Source organism: Fukomys damarensis, unplaced genomic scaffold (genome assembly GCF_012274545.1).
Source record: "Fukomys damarensis isolate Sample0158 unplaced genomic scaffold, DMR_v1.0_HiC HiC_scaffold_1, whole genome shotgun sequence".
In the NCBI taxonomy this organism is placed as follows: domain Eukaryota; kingdom Metazoa; phylum Chordata; class Mammalia; order Rodentia; family Bathyergidae; genus Fukomys; species Fukomys damarensis.
The window spans coordinates 20998423-21022350 of NW_022900913.1; positions in this window are offsets into that span (position 1 = coordinate 20998423).

Below are 23928 nucleotides of genomic sequence, written 5' to 3' on the forward strand. Positions count from 1 at the left end.
AATATAAAGTCAAAGGAATTCCAATTTTTAGAGTGTATATCTAGTTACAAGGAAAACTAATTAGAAGTTATTAACAATAATGTAGAAAATCCCTAAATATCTGTATTTCAGATAAATATCAGTATCAGTATCAAATCATATATGTATATCTGTAGCAAATAATTATATCTGTAGCAAATAATAATAAATAGTAATGAATATCTATATCAAATAGATATCTGAATCTGAAATACAGATAAATATCTGTATTTATTAAATCTGTATTCATTGAAGAAAAAAATCTCAAAAAATGTAATCTGATAAAACAATGTTTTACTCATTACTTTGTCAAAAACAACTAAAAAGTGGCTAGGAAACAGTAAACTCTCAACAATTATTACTATAAGAAATATCCTAGGCGAGAGAGAAAGAAAGTGACTACAAAATGTTACATTATTTTTATGTGAAATGAATCATGAACAGCTTTCCACAAAGGATATAACAGTCTTTCAGCAACAGAAGTTTATGAAATCAGACAGATTACCTTTATACTTCAGAATGTGCAATTGAAAGACAACATCCAATGCAGATGTTATTAACTTTATAACCAGAAGTATTTTTAAAATAATTTATTCATAGTTATAAAAATATTAAACAATACTGCAGCATAAAATTTTCCAAGCTTAATTGAAAAGAATTTTATTATAATTTTCAGTATAGGAACTCATTTAAGCAAAATAATTCAATAAATAATATTATCACCTCAAAATATTTCTTAGCCAGAAAAATTGGATGTCTGATTCCTAAAATTGAGTTTTGTGAGTGATGTGAGCTTTATAGCCCTATGCATTCTCTTAAATATCTTCTTTCCTTAAATGCAAAAGTGGAGAATTGGAAATGAAGCATTTTCTTGCTGTAGGAAAATATAGAAATTGTGTACAAAAGCAAATATAAAACATATAGTATAGTGTTTAAATCAGAAAGATGTCCTGCAAAGAAGGCTAATTTGGAAAATAAATGCTATTGAGGAACAGAGGAATTCATTTTAATTTAAGAGCATTTTATTATGAATCTTTATATGGTGAACAAAACACTGTATTTTATTCAGAAAAATAAATCTTACAACTAAGAAAAATGAATATAGAAGCCTGACATCTGTATTTGAAATTATTGTCGAAGGCCTGATAAATTGAACAAAGTATACTGTTATAAATATAAATATTGTAGAATGGTCCAACGCATTTGAAACAATAAGAATGAAACAGCTAGAGAAACAAAATAGGAATAAGACATATCTAAACTTGTTTTCAAAAACAATGGCTTCTAATTCTAACTCAAAGTTTTACAGTCTGAGCTTTTATGTTTATTTTTGGGACTTTATTTTCAAACTAATGGTGAAAATAAGTAGCCTGGAAAAATTCCTGCATTAGATATATACACACCCTCTGCCTGTTTGACACAGGATCAATCACTTAGCACATATGGTTAGGGATTATGTCTATTTGTTCCTCCAAAGTGTTATAGTTGGGCTTTGAGGAGATATCGGATCTTCAGCACACTGTATTCATCCACTGATGAGTGTAGAGCTAAATATGATGCTGAGAGATGAAGCCTGTTAATGGGGGTAGCTCCTGATAGGCGCGGCATGGACGGGCACATCTCCCTCCTTCCTCCCTTGATCTCTCTTCAGCCATGCCATGACTCACTTCTTCTCTGCCGTGGCCTCTGTCGTGCTGCCCTGTCTTGCAGCCAGCTGACCGTGGACTGAAACCTTTGCAATCTATGAGCAAACATAAACCTTTTCTTCCTAGAGTTGTGGGTACCAGTATTAAGGGAAGGTTTTATGAAAAAATATTTTATTTGAGCTTCTACCAATGACTTAGAAGATGGGTCTGGATGGGTCTGAGGATTGACTGTGACTGCGGTGAGTGTACGTGCACCATGGCTCACTTTGGCGATCTGTGGCAGTCTGTAGAGTACTTGTCAAAATGTTTTAAATTTCATAAATACATAAATGCATAGCATAATCACAAAATAAAATACATTGAAGTAGTTATTAAAATGTTTTACAAATTGCAGGTCATTATATATATATATAGATATATAGATATATATGTATATATCTATATATATGCTACTAAGCTAATCCAATAAATACAGAAATTATTTAGATATGAAGAAGTTACATTTTATGTATTAAACAGAATTATAAAAGCTAAAGTCAACATAAACAATTAACAAATAATACATAAGCAGAAAATGTGTATTACAAGCTTAAACACATAACATGTTTTACAGTTAAAACATATGCATATGATTCAAGATATAAAATGTATGCATATAAAAGTAATAATTGATTTTGCTTATCTGCTTAATACATACCACCAACTTTAGCTTCATGTATGAAATAGGAATGGCATAAAGGTTCAGTTATAACCCCAAAACTTGTTCATATATTTAAATTTACCTCCAAAAAGCAATAATGAGAATATGAAGATCTTCCTGAAAAAACAAAAGTCTACACAGGTCTATAAAATTTCCTATATTACTTTATCATTTTAAAAACTTTTTAATTTAGAAATTTTCACATATTACCTTCATTCCCTACATTTTATGCTACAATTACATTTTCTTTAAAATACTACATAGAAAATTTTGACTACACACTCAATATCAAGGTTCATATATTTTAGACTCAATGATTTATTTTTATATACAAGATAATGTCTTCCCTGATTAGTATAACACAGTAATCATAATATACCTGATTAACCGAGGATGTATACTAAATCTGAGAAAGACTTATTGAATAAAACATAAAATACTTCCACTTGAGTACAAAGTTAATGAAGAGGTCTCAGGTCTCTGTAAGTCTAGCCTGATAATGAAACCTTTGACAACATCGGTTCCCAAAACGTAAATATGAAAAAAGTTATTACTGCTTATGAATAACAATAGCCATTCAAAAATAGTTAACATATTGTCTCCAATTTTTAATTGTCTTCTGTGGCAGCATGAAATACTGGACCCTGCAGTAGGCTTTCAGATCTGAAAACAGTATTAACTTATTTAATTATCTTCACAGAAGCATTTTAAATGAGTGAAAATTTCATGTGAATTTCATGTTGTTGTGAAGAGGTGTCGATCAATGTCTCGAACTACAGTGCTGCCAAACATAAGGAATTACAGTATTCAAAACAAACAAACAAACAACAACCTAACATATTTTAACATTTGGGGCTTTTTAAAGAACCAAATTCTTTTGTAAGGTACTCCTAATATATTTTCTTTGTCTTCCATTGTAGCTTGAGGGTTAGACACAAGAATATTTCTTGTAGGCTGACTGAAATTTAGAAATGTGGGTTTGTCAGCCAGGAGATGTATAGGCTATAGAGGCACCGGCTGATATTGTTGATCCTACAGAAATCTGTTAGAACAATAGTCCAGATTTATTGACCACTACAGCTATGTAGTAATAAATTCTATATTTGCTCTTCTAGGTTCGGTATAATTCAGTATAGAAAGCTATAAAGCCATAAAACACTTCTGTCGCCTCTCAAGACTAAAATGGAAGTGTTGTTAAGTAACAGGTTGTTGAAAAGGTCTCAGATTCCTGAAGTACAGTCTAATAATGTTACATGTAAGTAAAATTAGCTTGAGAAGTGAAATTATCTGGTAAAGTTCCTACAAATTCATCCTCTCTAAAATGCAGGTGAATTTTTCATTTCAAGGAATTGCTTGGAGATTAACTGTAATTCAATGAGTTATGATCCTAGAGCACTAAGTTTTTAAAAAGAAAACTGTGCTAAACAGGGCATATTATCCAAAAGAAAGAAAAGACTTCCGCTTTCTGTGCTTTATCTTATCATGTATTTTATCACATTATGATTAAATTTTCTTGTACAAATACACTAATTTCATGCAGATATAAAATTTTACAAAGTAACTTAGGATCTTGGTGTAGCATGGGGTTGAGGTAAGAAAATCTCATGTAGATTTAACTGTTTACTACAGTGCACACTTTTAAGGAATAAAATTATTCTAGGAAACAGAATACACTTTGGAATATACAAAAATATAAGTTAGAGATATCTCTGTGCCCAGTAGACATTAGGAACAGATGTTACCATCTGCTTGCACCAAGGTTTCAGTATTCATAAACTTGTCTTTTTAAATTAAACCTACCTCATTTTTTAAAGAAACATCTTTCTGAAGGTTAGAAGACTTTAAAAAGAGTTTCAGGTAGGCATAAAGATTGCCTTATTTTTTGTTATGAATTTTAAATCTTTTGCAAATGGGAAGGGGACCAAGAGGTGGAAGGAGGGAGGAAGAAAAAAGGCAAGAAGGGGAAATAAAAAGAACTAAACTGTTTTATGTACATATACCAACTCCCCGAGATGAATGTGATCATTTTGTGCTGTAAACATATGCTAATAAAAACCAAGAAAGAAAGAAAGAAAGAAATTTAAAATAGGAAAATTTTAAAGGATATATTTCAAAAATAGCTCATAGGATGATTTTTGTGCCTCTGAAATGGATTCAAAGCAGACTGCTAAGTGTATAAGTGAGATCAGTCTACAAATTATTGATAAATTATGAGAAATTATTCTCTAACAGGGTTTAAAATTTCATTGTGATTTATTTATCATGATACTGAACAGCTCCATCTCTATCTCTAAGAGTACACAGAAGGAATAGGTATAAGTTTAAAATAATCTGAAATGCTTAGAAATGTACATAGTGAAAGGAATACATTTACAACTGAGTATTGCAACAACAATTGGCCAGATGGACTAAAACGAAATTGAAGGCAGATATTGGTCAAAGGAAGACCATAGCAAAAGAGAGAAAGCCACAATCAGTTAATGAGAAAAGCAAAGTGAAATTAGTTAAATATTACATAAGTACAGGTGTAGAAAAGGAGGGAAAGAGTGGTGATATCACACTAAAGATTTAAGAGCACTGAAGACAATAATAGGCTTCACATGCTATTCCTAGAAATCTCATTTTTGAGGACAGTAGGGAGGAACTGAAAGTATGTATTAGAGGAATCATAAGATGATATTTGCTCTGGGTAATGGACTGAGAGGTGGGGTGAAGAACTGGTAACACTGAAAAAGGAAGACTAATTTCTAAAGGTCATTGACAGAAAATATGAAGAAACTAAATTATGCAAATGTGTTCTGAATGGACAGACGAAATGGGATTTAAAATTTAATGATCTACACTTAGTTGGATTGCTTGGACATACAGCAAATTAAGGGACTCGAAATATGAGACAATTTTAAGTCGTCTTGTTTGTAGACAAGGGGAATATAAAAGAATGTGAACAGTAATTCATAATAGTGTTTGCAGCCGTCGGGAAGGCGAAACCCTCATATAATATTATACTTGAAATATTTATGATTAATACAGGTGAAAAAAGACTTTATGGAACTGTACAATTGTTACCAGAAAAGTCAAAGGGATTAAAACTGTATAAATCTTAACAAAGCTAAGATAAAAGACAGGCATTTTATATTTTATTTCCCTTCTTGAATTTTATGTATTTGTTTATTTACTGAACTAGGGATATAACCAAGCATTTCTCTTCTATTTTTAATTTTATTTTATTAGCATATACTTACAGTACATTATTTACATCCACCTTAGGGAATGTATGTAACACAAGTCCATAACACATCTTGATTCCTTTTTATTTCCCTTTCTCTTCCTATTCACCTCCCTCATCTCTAGATCTCCTATAGATGCAGAAATAGCATTTGATAAAATTGAATATTTCATTGGCATAAAACTATTGAAAAATGAAGTTTAAAGTCACAGCTATCTAGATACAGCACACATTCAATAGTACTGTAAACTATAAATAAACAAGATACAGCTTCAAAGATCAGGGAAAAAAACAAATCCATGGAAATAAGACAATGCTGATAAACATCCACAATGTAATCTGAATTTACACATTAGCAGTGCATTATGTGATAAACTTCTATAATGTCTGATTGGAATGGAAAAAATATACATTTTCGGAATAAAATGAATTTATGTTTCATTTTAAATGTTATCTAGTTTTGGATATTTTTACAAATTCTATAGCAGTATAATCTAAGATGTTTAGAACGATGTCTTTTTTGAAATTTTCAATTTTCACGTTGTTCATTTGAGCTATTTTATGCATGGAAATGAAATTGTGAAGTCTCCAGATAATGCTTTATTCACACCTACACATAGTGTTATAGTACTAAATGAATAAGATGCCTACTGATTTATTATTTACAACATGCCAAATTGTTTAAATAAAATGCTTAAATACTTAGATAGACCTTAAAAATTAAAATGCAATATAAATTTCTCATGTGCTGTTTAAAATCCTTATTTCTTGATGACTACAAATATTATGAGAGGAAAAATCGGTTTGCATTATACACAAGGTTAAATTTTTATCTTTTGGAAAGTTCATAATGTTTGCAAGCTAGCACAGTTACATTGAAGGCAAAACATATAGATAAAGAGTCTTCATATATTTTTGTATAGCTTTAGCATGAATCTCTATGACTGTATTAGAGAGTAAGCCACAGAGACAAATGGTTGTTGATCCATGTTTTATATTGAAACCCTACAACTTTGACAGTAACCTTAGGTACCATTATTAGGACATCAGTGTGTTTTGTACAGAATAAAATGGCAGGTGAAAAACACCACAGAGTGACAATATAAAAAGAGTGTTTGCATATGTTTTTTCTAGTAATAAATTACTTTTACTGGACAAACAACTGTAGTGGTTTCATTGTATATGACCGCAATACATGTATATAAGATATCCACATTTTATATAAAATGAATTAAAGCACACACAAGCAGAATTGTCAGCATTCAAATATGCGGGGAAACATGTAGAAGTAATAAAATATAACAGCTGAAAGAGAAAAAGTACAGAAAAGGACCATATACACTTTTCAAAATACAATAATACTTTTATTGATTGTCCTGAGCTGATTTGATGTAGTATATACTTGGATACTATTTATTCAAAGAAAATAAGAAGAAATATGAGCAAGTAAAATGAAATGAGCGCCAAATGTGTAAAATCTTTCAGAGTGCGATTCAGACAGGTAATAATAAAACTGAATTTTGTAAAAATATTATCAGAGTAAAATGATTCATGGTGACCTATAGAGAAGGTAACAAGACACAGATCTTAATATGCAGATATTTTGATTCCTATAGCATTACTACTGTAATGCAATTTTTTATACTTAGGCTCTCATTCCAGTCACCTTTTGACAGAGACATGACTGTCACAGTTATTCTTGCTCTTCTTGATACGTTTTCTTTACTTGGGGAAGTAATGTTAAATAGCATATAAATACACAACGGTTTGCTAGGTTTGAAAATAAATAAAAAGAAAGATTTTTTTAATCTGGCACATATTATTTCCAATCTTAATAATTCCTTTATCATTACTTTTCCTATACTGTAAAATGTCTCAAAGCAGTGTGCATTTTTGTGTCTACCTGAGCTTCACTCAGTTATTCAAGTATTCTCTAAATGTTTCTTTTATTCTTTCATTAAGTTTGTTGGTACTGAACTAGAAGTGTCAATAAGGATCAAAATGTATAACTGATATCATGAAATAGGCAGAAAACATCTAAAGGAGTAGGGGAAGTGGGAGGGGCAGGGGAAAGGAAAGAAGGGAAGAGAAAAAATATGAGAAAAGGAAAAGCATGGATACAAAGTCTTTGTAAATGTTTCTTATTTGGTTCCTTACCATGCTACCATTATACTGAAAGAAAAAACACATCCTCAGTATCAAATCTAATGAGGCAGCTTTTGTTCATGTCAAGGGTGCTGAACATAGGTTATGATGCCATGTATTCTATGTATCTATTTTGGTGACTAACATAATCCAGCACTTCAGATGATTTTCTTGTTTATTATCTCTTCTCTTTTTTAGTACTGCTTATATGTCTACCTCTTTCAATAACCGAATAAACTTCCTTTATATAATTCTTCTCTCAGGCTTAAACTTTTTTAGTCTCATGCATTTCAAGACTAAATGAATACTTAGTATTCCAAATATTTATATGTACATCTCAGCTCAGATTCAGATGTCTGTATTCTACTGATTTCCATTTTAATTTGTCAAGAAAATTGAATTTAACATGTTCTAAGTATTTTTCCAAAAGTCATTTATATTTCACTAGGTGCTACTTCTATACAGGTAATAGAGTAATTTAAGAATTTGTATATTGTCCTTGATCTTTTATTTTATGTTGTTGTACATCCAATGCAGTAGAAAAGTTTTCAATTAAACAGTGAAACCATAACATTTCTATCTCAATTTTGTCAATTTCTGTCACTCCCATCATAGAATCCTCCCTAAATATTTCTGAAACTTAATTTTATAGAAATTATGACTTCTTCACTAATATAGTCTACAATTCATTCTCCTCAAAATAACAATAGTATAGCATCATTGTGATCGTTAATTGTTGTATGGAAATATGGCTTGAGTAAAGAATACCGAGCCAATACGTAAATTTCTGGGATGACTGTGGATAATTGACCTTTAGACCTTAAACTGAGGAGGGAAAACCACCAATGTGCAGAGCACTAACCAACAGGCTTGTAGCCTGGAGTGAATAAAAGAGGAAAAGAACAAGAATGTGTCCTCTATTTTGGAAGAGCTCTAGTACTCGCCCTTACCTTTGAATGTTGGTCTCTAGTTTCTAGCCATCCGGTGAGCTTTTCAGGTTTCTGATGCAGACACTTCAGTCTTCCAATAATTCTCCCACCCGAGACTCTACACAGCGTTGCCAAGTGTTTCTCCTTTGAGTGCTGTTGAAACCTCTCTCTCACCTTTGTACAAGTAGCTCTTTTGCATTCTCCTATCTCTGGTCCTCTAGACAGCCATTGTGACTCTTCCTCCCAATCCTGTGAGCCTACCTAAAGAATGCCTTTTAGAATTATATTTTATTTTCATTTTGCTTCTCAAGAGAATCCTAGCTAATACAATTCCTAAGCATACTGTTGCCCTTGCTGAAGCAGTGTTCCTTTCTTCTGGCAGATGGAACTAGATACAGTGACTTCATCTTTGCTTTACAGCAACACCTAGGCATACTTCATGGCTCCTGAAACTCGATGTACTTTATATTGCTTTCTGACTTTATCTAGTTAAAATGGTAACAGTAAGATGCCTTCTTCCCTACCACAGGTTTTAAGCTACTATCCAAGGAAGCAGTACAGAATTTCTTCAAGCAATCATGGGTACCAATTCCAACTAAATATTTGTGGAAATGGGACGTGTCCACAAGTATTGGATCTAATGAAACCACTGTATCCCCAACCTATCTGCTATGATTTATCACCCACAAAGAATGGCTGCTATCAAGAAATCACACAATAACACATGTTGGCGGGGTTGTGGGGAGAACCCTTCTCCATTGTTGGTGAGAATGCAGACTGGTGCAACCACTGTGAAAATCAATATGGAGATACCTCAAAGAGCTGGAGGTTCCATTTGACCCAGCCATCCCTCTGCTGGGTATCTTTCCAAAAGAACTAAAATAATCATATCACAGTGATGTATGTGAACCAATGTTTATAGCAGCACAGTTTGTAATAGCTAAAACTTGGAAACAGCCCATTTGCCCATCAGTTGGAAACTTGATAAACAAGATGTGTTTTTTCTATAAAATAGAATATTACTCAGCCATAAAGAATGACAAATTAGATTCATTCATAGGAAAATTGATACATATTGAAGATATACTCCAAAGTAAAATAAATAAGTCACCCATGTGTAAATACAGAATAGTTTCTCTGGTGTGAATAAACTGTAATAATACATATGATCATAATAAGATTATTGACACTGTGAAATGGGAAGAAAGGGGCTAAAGGTGTAGGGAAGGTGGGATGGGTAGGGGAAGGGTAATAAGGGAAAAGAAAAAAAAATGAGATAATGAAAAAATGGAAATAAAGTGTTTATAGATGGGGACGGGAGAAGGGGGTGAAGGGAGGGCAGGGACAAGGGGGAAAAAGGAGAACCATGACCTGTCATGTAAAGGTACAACATAATGAATGTAACTGTACTGTATCCCTAAAATGTACCAATAAATTCAATTAAGGAAAAAAATAATTGCAAAAAGTTACTTCTCACATTGAAATACTGTCATAAAGAAGGTTAAACTAGAGTCATCTTTAGGAAAATGGATACACATTGGGACCATAATATTAAATGAAATAAATCAGAAACATGAGCTTATATATCGCATGACTTCTTTTATATGAGAAACCCAAAATATGAATAAAAGACAGATCTTAGAAAATATGATTTATTATTTAAAAACCATTACCTATAATCTAAAAATGAAGATATCTGAACTTTAATGTCGATTAGGTCCCAAGCTAAAAAATTCTCAAAATATTTATGTACACCCCTTATCTCAATACTAATGAACTAAATAAGTAATGGCATGATTTTTAAAGAAAGACTCATTTAAACAGAATCATAAATACTTCCCAAACCATTTTTTGTTTTTGTTTTTCTGCTCGGAAACCCGATCTGTCTTTTAGTCTAAGGTTTCTGACACTACAATATCTTTAAAGATCTTGGCAAGTAGGTAGGACTTTTAATTGGAGTAGGCGATATAAAACTACTGATGCTCCATTTCCCTTGCTCACTGACAACTTCTTCTTTTGCCCTTGTGGGCATGGATTACATTCTGATCTCTTCACAGTGCTCTGTCGGTCTCTTCCTCCCCAAACCCTGCGTTATGATAACTCATTCACTTTCTTCTTACAGAGTAGTGCCACAATCTGGCCTTTAAAATACCCGTTCTTCTATTCTAATTATCATAATGGCACAAAGCTGTATCCAGGTGTCTCCACTTTCTGTCCTAACCTACAAATAATGTACCTTCACGACGTCTCAGCAGTGATTACTTCTCACATAGTCACACTTCTAACTTTGGTAAATCTAATGGCCCTCTGGGCTTGCTCATGAGTCAAAGCTGTTTTAACTCTGTTTTGGACCCGTCCAATACACTCTGTCTTTTAACTTTCACTAGCATCATCTGTCACGACAGTTCTGCAGTAGCTATTTCACCTAATTTCTTCAGGTTTATATGACTAACATTAGAGATGATTTAGCACTATCTCTCAGAGTACTCTACAATAAATTGATAACTACATGCTGGAAATATTCCTGAAGTGATAACTATTTTCCTGTCTAATTTTGTATTTGTTCTCCTTTATCTAGCATCCATAGAATTTAATAGCAAGTTTATTGTTCCATTACATGGGCTTCTTAATTGACTCGTCACTGCTCCTACTTGGAAAGAGAATGCCTCTTCTCTGTTAGCACTTCGGCACATCTCACACAGAGCTATTTTGTACATTTGTCCCAGTTTTATTGCAGGGATCAAGCGGAAGAGATAAGTACAGCCCCAGGAACTTATCTTAAATGCATCTCTTCATAAACATTGGCAGTTAACTGGTAGAATTGTGCCCCTTCTCCAGAAGGACCGGATGCTTCTTTTTATGTCATGATTTTGAGTTGTTTCTGAGATAAATCTTCACCTGATATCTGAAGTCACCAAATTTCCTTTGACATCTCTGAGGCAGACATATGCAGAGTGAAATTGCAAAGATTTTGCTAATGATATAACTAAACCTTGGACCAGATGATCATTTTTTTCTGTATTATGCGTTAAGATGAGAGCCTAGTTATATCCTAGTGTGTTTCTTTCTGACATTTATAATATGAATTTAATTCACCCAATTTTAATCTTTTGTATTTCTCCCCCTTACCAATTGTATATACCAAGACCTACTCAATTTATTGTGCTCATAGTTAAATTCTTCCTGCATTTCTAGACAATTTTCACTTTGCTCATGACAATGCACTTATTCTAGTGATGCGCCATCTTAATTCAGCACATATGGAAGGCTTAACAATATAGCTCATTGTACAATATTATTCCATGTAAAGGGCTATTCACAATGCTCCTAATACCACTGAAGGGAACTTGCTTGACAATGAGTTAAAGTTTTAAAAGTCTGTTTATGTGGACCATTTCTGTTGACAAGTATTGCTATTTTCACTCTCTTTGAAGCATACACTGAGACAGAGACATTTACATGGAGAAATAGTAGAATATTAGTGAAAAATGTTTTTCCAGTGTAAGGTGATGGGCAGAGTTAAGAAGGCAGGATTATGTAGGGGAAGTTAATTACTTATAAGTAAACTATGCAAAAAAAATGTTGCTTTTTGATGCAGAGATACAATAGACATAGTTTTCTGTGGAGTTCTAGAGCTGGGATGGTCTTGCACAATTGCCTCAAATTGAGACAAAGAGGCCAGGCTAATCCTTTATTTATTTATGGTCCATTTGTTGAATGTGGACAACAGGAAAAGGACATTTTAGTTACAATCAGTGCTGGGCCAGGGATTCAGCTCATTGGCTCGATACCTACTTTGCAACGGCAAGGTACTGAATTCAATCCCCAGTTTCAAAAACAAAGATGGTCAGTGCTTCTAGGGAAACTGAGCATCAAAAATGCAGTAGTGAACACTCTTAGCAGTGAAAGGAAGGCTCACTTTGGTTTTGAAAGTGGACTGTTTGCAAGCTGTGGAGCAAATTAAAGTGCTCATTTCAAAGGGAAAATTATTACTATTTGTGATGTAAAATTTACTCTTTTCATATTGCCTTTCAAAACATTGTTTTAGTTTCTTTAATTTTGCCTTTTTTTCCATACATTGTTTCTGTACTGTAACCTCCATGGGAATAAAGGGTTTTTTGACTCAGTGCTGTTACCTTATAATTTAGACATTATTTCCTATACATTATATAAAAACTATTGGTAATGTCAGGGACAAAAAGGCCCATTTACATTAGAGTGTAACAGATTCTTATAATATTTCTAGCAGACACCTCTGCCCAGTATTAGCAGACTACAGTGGCACAAGCTTCTTGCACCTCCATAATCGGGCTGTGCTGAGTTTATTTCCAGCCAAGGTCAACTCAGCTCTAACTGAGTTCTTCCCCTCAGAATTAACCATGTATTCTCCTCAGCAAAGTTATTCCTTGGCCTCACTCTGCAGTTTCGCCTGCTTGGTGGTTGTTATAAGTAGGTGCCTCGAGTCCTGCTCAACTTCCCCCTGTTCCATGCTTGTAATAAACACTGGATATCCTGGGAGTTCTTTGGTTTTGTTGTCCAGAGCAGTTAAGATCACCCCAAGACTCAGTTTCTCTGATTTGTTTCTGTGTCTTGATTTACCACTTTCCTCTTACTGCCTTGCAGCAGACCAAGACCCACGGCAGGGGTCTTTGATAACATCCTCTTACCCATTCCCTATACATACTAAGCTGAAGGAGTGGTACATATAGTTAAGAAGGATGCTACATATATTGAATTGTCATCTGGCCAGACTTGGGATACAAAAAATAAAACAAAAAAAAAAAAACAAAACCCATCAGATATTGGGTAGATTCATTTCTCATAGCTTTGGGCATTGGGAAATCCAAAAATCAATATGTCAGCTGACTCTGTTTCAGCAGAGGGCTACCTCACAGTTTATACACACAGCAAAACCCTCATTGTGTCCTCATGTAGTGAGCAAAGATTTTTAGTGTTTCTTCCTCTCCTTATGAAGCCATCGTCCTCATGGGATTAAGATCTTCAAGATTTAAGTCTCACCCTTTGCCTTTCAAGCCCTTTCCTCTGACACAGAAATAGTGGACGCTGGGACTTGAGTATACCTATTTGGTAAGACACATCTCTACTGCTTAAGTTAGATATCTAGATGTCCTCCCAAAGCATCATGCACTTTTTAGGTGAAGATTTTGAGAGACAGTTGGATCATATGGCCATGAAATGCATCTGTGTCTTTGTACACTGGTGAGTTTATATCTAAATGTGATGTGAGGACGTGAATCCTGCTCAGAGGCGGTAGGTTACTGGGTGTGTGGACATGAAAGGTCCTGCTTTCTCCTTCCTTTGTGGATCTCTCCCAGCTTCCTGCTGTCATATCTTGAGCTGTTTCTCCTTTGAAGTTTTGTGCTTCCCTGACTTTGAGCAAGCCAGCTATGGACAGAAACACTTAAAAGCTGTGAGCCAATATAGTCTTCTTTAACTTGTGGTGTTGTGTATTTTTGTCGCAGAAACAAGAAAAAAACTAAGACTTCATGTAAAATGTTTGCAAATTTGTAAGAAACAACCTTCTTAATGAAATCATTTTATACAGCCAGGTGGTGGTAGATGTTTAAAAATTTATTCTTGGGGTAAAATCTTCAATAAACATCAGGTGATTATTTATATTATCACAATAAAAACAACAATGAAAATATATGTCAGAGCCATATTTTTCATCAGTGATCAGAACAACTCCTTTGCAGCATCAGATAATAATTTTTAATATTAGAAGAACATCTTGACAATATTTTTCTTTTCTTTATTTTATTTTTTTGGTACTGGGGATCAAACTCATGTCCTTGTGCTTGCAAGGCAGGTGGTGGAACCGCTGAGCTAAATCCCTGGCCCAGTATTTTTCTTTGTGTTGGAAATGGTTAACTTATAAATTTGGTCTGTATTATTAGCATATGTCTCCATCAGAATCCAAGCCTCAATGATTCAATAATAGATAAATTCTTCCAAATTTGATAGCATTCAATATTTTCTGTGACAGAAGTAACTTCACTATTTCTGATGTCAGACTAAACTATTGATTGTGGACTAGGGAAGAAACACACAGTATATTATTTTCAATTTATATACTAAATAGAAATAAATAATATCAAGAGCAGAAATATCAATAAAACTATGGAGTTTTCATATGTATTTAGCTTTTTTTGCTCTTTTTTATTATGAGTTAGTAACTTAATTATTAGGCTATTTCAAAGCTGTATTGAATAGCTTTTTGGAAATTTAATACTTCAAAGTTGTGGATGGTAACAGTTAGTTCCAATACAATTTTTTTTCTGCCTAATATAACCTAGACAGACTACCAAGAGTAGGTGAGGCAAGTACTGATATGAAACACATTTCAGTAAGTGTATCACGCATGAAATGTAAAAATATTACAGACAGAGCATGGCAAATTTTCTGTACTTCAAGTAGTTCTTTATATATCAAGAGTTGGGTTCCTTTGGCAGATTAAAATAAAAAGAATTCATATTATTAAAAACACCAAATATAGTATTCATAATTACAAGATGCTCCCGTTGGGGGGGTGGAGTCTATCAGGCCGGACTTGCTAGTTTTTACTGATGTGCAGACTAATCCTCAACCTTTCAGGGTGATCAAGCAACAAAACTTAATTTTCATTCCTTGTACCTGTCTCTTGGTGAATGACAGGGAGCTCCGGTCATTGTAATGAAAGCTGTACTAAGCTGACGGCAGGATCCCTCCTCATATTCTGCAGCCGGTTTGGTATTGGACTCCCGTGTTCACACGGTAGGGAAGGATAATTTAGAGACCTCTGCAACTGCTCTTCAGTGGATACATATCAACTGCTCCATGCTTAAGTGGTCAAAGCCAGTCATCAGAGGTCTGCGTGTACAACATGGCCGCTACCAATTAGGAAGGAAATTATGTTGTAGTGAGTGCCAAAGGTTTTATGACAATGCTGGCAAATTTAATCACGAATGTGACATTTTGCGTATTCAAATTAAACTGCTTACCTATGATATTTTTATCATACAAATTTGATGAAGTTAGTGTTCTTGAAGTCCTAAGTTTTATTTTTTTAATTGTGAAACAATAAATTATTTCTAAATAATCTTTACTGATAAGACTCAGCTAAAATATATCAGGGAACTTGAATCAGCATCCTAATTTGTGTAATAAAAGGATAAACTATTGGAGCTGGACAAATTACACAATAACTCTTATTAATATAGAGCAGATAATGTTTTGTTGTGAATCTCTTTGTGGGCATGGGGACAATATAGTCTCTTCAAAAATGTTCAGTTTCACTTATACCAGTCCCACATCTGGGACACCAAGAGGCACCTAGAGAGGATCAGCACATAAAGAGTAGGTTATTGTTCTTTTTTTTTTTAATCTTTATAACGTTTCTTGGTACATTTTAGGTATACAGTACAGTTGCATTCATCATTGGGATCTTCTAACTTTACGTGACTTATCTTGTAACTTTACATGATTTATGTGTTTTCATCTGCATCTCTCGAATGATCAGTGATGTTGAACATTTTTTCATATTTATTTGCTGCTTTTTCTTTGTCTGAGAAATAACTATTTATTTCAGATGCCAATTTTTGAATTGGGTCATTGTGTTTGAGGGTCTGATTTTTTTTTTATTTCTTTATGCATTCTAGATACCAGACCTTTGTCTGAGGAATAGCTGGTAAAATATTTTTCCCACATTGTGGTTTGTCTCTTATCTCTGCTTGTGATTTCTCTGGCAGTGCAGAAGCTTTTTAAAAAGACGAGATCCTAGTTGTTGATTCTTTGTGCTAGTTACCATGCTACTGAGCGTTTGTTCATAAAGTCTTTTCCTATGTCATTATCTTTAAGAGTTCTACCTGTTATATTAAAAAAAAATGTTTAATATATCTGATAGTTCTTGAGGGACTAATGAAACTACCCCTGTCCTTACCTTTTGTATAAAAGTGCCCTATATGCATTCATTAGCCTTGACTAATACTAGAATTAAATTGTAAAATTCATCTTAATCACATATTTTTTTCCTTCCAGCACCCAGATGGGTATATGCTTCTTAAGCACGTAACTCCAAGTGCATCTCAGCTCTGGCAGTGTCCCCACTACACAGCCTGAGAAGCGCTGTCATCGCGAGGGTTGTTCACACAATGAATCAGTACATGACTGCCCCAATAAAATGTGTTTTATATCATGAGACATGTCTTACTTGCAGTGTTCTTTTAGTAACAAGTGAAATAATGTATATACAAATGTTTTATAAATTACAAAATATGATAAGTATTATTTTGTGTGGATGATACATATAACTATGGGTTCCCTTGACTGTAAAACACTGTTTTTACATGAATCAAACCATTAATTCATGATGCTGCTTAATTATTATTGAACATATTTCTCTTCACAGGAGCTGTCATTTAGATATGCTTGCCAACCAGCTTGTTTATTAAAACATTTCAGGCCTTTTCAAATTCTCATTTACATTGCTTCAAGTTTACCACTCCCATAAATTTGTATTAACACATTTAACTACTGGGCTATTTAGGAGATTGAAAACAGAAGAGTTGATTCATCATGTGCAATATTTCACACATCTGTCATTTCTATTCTACTGCCATTTGGGTAGTTCAGCCTTTTATTACTTCATATTTGAATGAGTGCAATAGATTTCAGACTGTTCCTTTTGACTCTGAATTTCCTTTTTCTATTATAATATATACATTCACATTCATCTAGCACAATACCCCCACACAATACCTTCATCTATACTCCTAGAATGTCTGTCATCCAGTGTCTTCACTTCTCTTAATTTCTGCTCTTTATTTCTACTCTCCCGTTAGATACATATCTTTTCCTTTCTTATAGCTATCCAGGTATCCCTTTTTCAAGGTCAAAGTAAAACCTCATCTGCTTGGAGATATTTTCAGTAAAAATCCTACAGGTAAATTAGTGTAACACATAAAATTTGCACCACTTATTGACATGTATTTTACACCTCAGTCATGTGTTACCTGATAGTATTATTAGTGTTTGTAGATTGCTAGAGACAATACACATCTCCAGTTTCTTTATTTCAACAACAAAGTATTTATATTTGATTTTTAAACAAATATTGAAGGGGCAATTTTCCACCATACCAACTTTATTCTTTACAAACAAAATAGTCAGTACATTTTTTAAAAACTGTATTTAATGATGGAGATACCTGATTGATAAGTTGACATTACAAACTAATTCAGATGTACATTTTGTCTCTCTCCTATTTAGTTATTTCTTTATTTTTTGTGCGCCAAGCTGGTGTGTGCCTACAGGCACTATTTCTGTTAAGTGAACAGCTGGATATGGTGTATTAGGTTAGTCAGTTGTTTGAGTGCATACATTAGTCCCAAATAGAAGCAGCCTGAAAGAATGAGTCAAAACTGTAGTTATTTCACCTTGGGAGAAGGAAAAATAAAGTAAAAAATTTTTCAAACTTTTCTCATGACTGTCATGCAGCGACAAAGGACAATTCTCACCAACAGAAACACATTTTAGAAGATTTTCCACAAGCTCTTTATTTGTTTATTCATGCAATCATTAAAAATAGTTCACAATTTAAAATTTTATTTTAATAGACACAAAATGAATGGAGGCTATTCACCTAACGTTGTTAGTGTACTCAGCCAGATCTAAGATCTGCACAGTGAATATGTTGTATTATCAAATCTATCAAAGATAATATGCAAATATATGAAAGGCATTCAAATTATTTAACTAAAAATTTTAGAGGTTTTACTTGCATTTAAGTTTAACTTATATTTCTAAGTAAAATATTGTCCTTTCACAATCCATGTGCTTGGAAATCTGTATTATTAACCAGTAACTTATTTTAATAGAACCAAATACAGACTAAAAAACAAAGTAGTTAATCAGAAGACAATTGATTTTTATTCCTGTGATTTTTAAATAAAATAGCTTGTATAACATACTGATTTAAACACTCTTTTTAACCTTAGATTTAGGATACCTAAAAACTGCTTTCTTTTTAAGAAGGAAATATAGATAAAAAGTTACAGTAGCATACTCCAATCATTACTGATTGCTCTATTAAATCACATAGATCTACATGAATATCTTGGTTAGTTCTTATGAGTTCTTTGCTAGGTCAAAGTGAGCAATTGACAGCTATTTATTTCTACCACATTTGTTTTTCTCATCTGTAAATAAAATAAAAATTCTAGTTATTTCATATTTTGCAATGCAACAATAAGTATTATTTCATCATCGTCATACACAGTTCATCGCTGGGACAAAATCTGGTATCACCATTGCAATGTACCACAGCCTACCAATTTTTATCCTTGCCAGATATGTTTGGGTAACATAGGGATGATTTTTTCACTGCTGATTTTCTTTCTGTAAGCCACGATCTCGGAACAAGGGGTGATGTTGACACTCAGAGGATATTCAGCATCGGACACACTGTTGAATGTGTAAGGCAGACTGATGCTGTGCAGAAGTCTCTGGCACAAATGTCCGGTGATGGTCAATAGTTGTGGCAACGTGGAGAGAGTTGACACTGTGTTGCGTCTGGTTACCTCTTTGCTTCGTCCCGACCCAGCTTTATCGATATTAAAGTCACACACAACTAAAAGTACTCTAATTTTATTTCCAAGTATCTTACCAGTTTTACCCATTGTCTATCTCTGCATTGCAGTGCCCTTCCATATTGTCACCTCCTTGGAATTTTATCATTGAATACACAAAAGTTTGATTTGCTTCATTCTGAGGTGGAGCTCTACATAAAAGCAAAGAAGAAAACCACAAAAAATCAAACACTAATTCATCTGAAGGAAAAACCTCATTCATACAAAAAAAAGCCTAATTACTTACATGTTTGTATTTTTCCTCATTTCATCGGGAGAAATAATTTTTTTTCCAACCAGGATGCTCGATATATAGCATACAACTGTCCATTTGGGCTCACGAGGGTCCCTCTCCTTTTAGAATCCCTTTTTATACATAAAGGACACTTATAATTATCATCATAGAAGCTAAATTAATTACAGGCAGCACTGCCTGTATCTGTAGATCCTTTTGCGTTACAGAAATCAGCTCCTCCAGACAGTCCTTATAAAATATGATCTAGATTATTTAGTGGATTTCATAGGCCACAAATTTTACTCCACTTTTGAAGCAAATTTGAGACAATGAGCAGTCCCTAAGCAGCCCTTTTCCTATCAGCATCTGCACACAGTTCTTTCCTTCCCTACCCACTCTACCCACATTGTTTTTATCAGCTTCTGAATCTCTGACACAAGAGAATTACTACAAAGCTTAAATTCACTCTAATTAAATATTATTCAAGCTAATAGCCTTATCTTCACCCAGAAACCTCTGGATATTTTTGAAAGGATTAGAAAAGTCAGGATGGGGATTTAGCTCAGTGGTGCTGCTGCGTCCAAAGCACAAGGTCCTGATTTCAATCTCTGGCATCCCAAACAAACCAACAACAAAAAAATTTATGCAGGGGATTTAGCTCAATGATTCTGCTGCCTGCCTTGCAGGCGCAAGTTCCTGAGTTCAATCCTCATACCAAAAAAAAGAGATAGTCCTTGAAAGATATTGACCAGTGCTACCGAATGAGGCTTCCTGAACTGCAAAAAATATTAAACAAACAAACAAAAAACAAGATTAATTTAATGAAAGCAAGACGCTCTGCATTTATACAGATGTCAATTCTGCTTAATATGTGTGATGAATTAATCAATGTAGGACTAGATTTGCAAAGCTTCATTTTGAATGTTATAGAATAAATACATTATTCTTAGTAAATTAAAAATGTAGTTATTCATTAAACCTCACTGAAGTCCCTTTAATAAGTAATAAATACTTAAAATTTTTAGAATTTATTTACTTATTAAATAAACAATGACATAAATAAGGACTGCAGATATAGCATGCTAAGAAGCAGAAGGTAAAACATTTCTATAATATTTTATACTTCTCAGTACTGAGGATTGGACCCAAGGCTTTTTTTATTTTGAGACCACATCTGGCTGAGTTATGAAATTGTTCAGGCTGGCTTCAAACTTACAATCCTCCAACCTCAGCCTCCAAGAGTGCCGTACTCATAGTCATGCACAGCCTGCCAGGTTTTGGAAGTAAAGCACTGTCTGCATAAGCTAAATTCTATGATCTTCTGACATTACAGTCTAGATTTTTAGAGAATAATGGCTGCCTTTAAATTTTAGTTATGCCCAAGAAATTTCATAAACACGTAACTTTTCTTATTCTGTTTATACATATTTTCCATTTTATTGAATTAATTTACAATGCATGTTACAGAAGTATATTTAATTTTTCAATAAACTTTGAAAAAAATTTACAGTACATGTTATAGCAGTATATTTAAAGACTATTTAAATCTGGGCCATTAAATAGTCTGATACATTTTAATTTTAAATAGCATTTTAATGGTGCTGATTAGTTATTTGATATTCAGAAGTTATGTCACTTATAATATCTTCAATATTATTCAATACCTGCTATTTTCTAAAGGACTTCAGCTGAGTAGAGTGGCACAATATCTATAATACAAGCACTTGGAGAGGCTGAGGAAGGAAGACTGCAGATTTCTATTCCAGCATGGGAAACACAGTGACTCAAATCACCCATATGGAAAAAGATGAAGAAAGAGAGAGAGGAAAGAAAGAGAGAGAGAAAGAGAGAGGGAAGCGGAGAGAGGGAGGGAGGGAGAGAATTAGTTTAGAGATGTCCTTCCGTGTGATCACCCTGAGTCCCATTCCTGACACTGTAGAGAGAGGAAAAAAGTGCAGATCTTTGGCTTGCACAAACCAAGGAATTAAAGCCATTCTAGCTTCGGAATCAAGTTTCTAAAATATTTTTTCTAACTTGATTTTTAAGCCTTAGGTGTCGGTATAATCCTAAGTACTGCTATAATTCTAATATTTTAAACACTATGATGCCTTCCATAGAGTCTAGACCATATACATTTGTACTTTTTCTCACATATGTAGCCTTCAAGAATAGCAGCTCAAACGCCAACTCCTCAAGGAAAAAAAAATCATTTATACATTTCAAAATTTCTTTTTTTTCAACAAATATTTAATGAATGATTTTTGTGGATAAGGAACCATATGAGATTGGTAAAAGGCCATGATTTGTCACTTCTAATGCATAAATTTTAGTACTGCTGGTTACGAAATGTACCAGAATCCATTTAAACAGTATTGCAAAATAAGAAAACATTTGCGGGTGACAGATAGGCAAAAAAAGATGCCTAGTTCACTGACTTTGTTCAATTTGGTGGGGGCAGGGGACCAATTATACAGAATCCTTTATTTTGTTAAATTTAATATAAAAGACTGCTACAGACTTTTCAAAAAGAAATATACCAAAGTCATAGATTACACTTTTATACATGAAGGTAGACAATGTGAAAACTAAAGTTTCTCATTTGGCTTAATAGAAACCATTAAATATTTTTTAAAGTTTATAAACAGTCCAAAGCACTTTAAATATTAACACAGTGACTATTAAGAAAGAATGAAATAGACCAATTATTTAGGAACTGCAGATTATATTTTGGAACACATAATAATAATATGAAGAGCATTTGTCTTAAACTATGACTTTATTCACCAGTGACTGGAACACTATTATACATTTTCCTAAAAGTCTTCACTTTTAAGGAGTAAGATTTTTGCTTTTGTTAATATTCTTAATTCAGCAGTTTATCAAAACTAGCTTCTTGACACAGAACAGTGTCTGTACTTTCATATGTGTAAGAAAGAAGCAATTGTTTTCTGCTTTTCAGTGTTTTGTTTTGTTTTGTTTTGTTTTCTCCTGCAGCTTTCTGAAGCAAAGGATTTCTTAGATTTGAAAGAAAAACCCTACCAGAAAAGCTTTCTACTAACAATATAGAACAACAAAAAGAAGAAACAAATTTCTAACAAATGAGTTATGAGCAAGCAACACTTTGCTTCTAAATATCTAAAACACATTTGTGTATTTTCAGGGTCATTTTGTTCTATTATATTTTGATTACCAAATCAAACTTTAACAAATATAAATTATGCACAAAAGAAATTATCACCCATATGTTTATGTAGTTAAGTGATTTGGTGAAGTTTAATTTCTATGCTGTGTATAAATGACAATGTTGTATATGTCTGGTAACTTCTTCCTGTTAATGAGCAGAAATCTAACTTTATTCATCATCATTTGCCATTATGTTGAATGTTCTAAAAGTCCAAAATTAAAAAAATTTCATAGACTTACAGGTCATACACTACCACTTTATGTTATCAAGGTAAGGTTTGTTATAGATAACAAACTTTCACAAATGTAATAATTCCTTGAATGAAAGGCTTATTTTTATAAAATATATGGTAAATTAAATAATAAAATGGGAAGAGAGGCTAAATATGCTTAATCCCCTATGAATACATTTCTATACTTGAAATGTAACATTCCTCAATACTACTATTACTTTTCAAGTCTTGAACTTTCATCTCATATACCAAAATTATTTTCTTCTTTTAACTATATTCTGTTTTCAGCACTCATATTAATTCCATCATCTGTGTTAATTTGCTAGGCAGAATAATGCTTTCATTTAGTGGTAAAAATAAATGATATTTAATATTTCATTAAAATAATAGATCACAGATATAATCTGCTCACATTTTGCATTATATATTCGTATTTTACATTATATATGTGGATATTGCCTTTTAACTATGTCTGTAGAAAAGGTCTTGTTGAAATCTTTATATCACAGAAGAAATATGTTCATATGTTAGTCAAACTTCCACTATAATAACCCAATTCATAAAACAGTCAACTTATAAAAGGCAAAAGTTAATTTTGACTCACTATTTTGGAAGTGTTGGTCCATGATCTGATGAGCTCATCAGATTTGCATCAGTGGAGGGGCTATATCAGGATGGGCTAGGAGTGTTCGGCAGCAAAAATTACTCAATATAGCGTCGCCAGGAAGTAAACAGAAAGAAAGAGAAAGAGGAGGGATTGGGGTTCCCAAACAGTCCTCTCAAAGACGAGGTTCAGAATTTGCAGACTCAATGGTTTGCAGATTTTTCATTAGATCCTTAACTAATAAATGCTAGGGGCAATCCCCACAATTTCGTGGAAACCTCAAATATCTTATGCAATTGTCTCTTTGGAAGGAAGTTTGCAAGTAGCCAATCCCAGAACATAGTTGAGTTCTCCTTGCTGTTGATTGGCATATATAATATATAT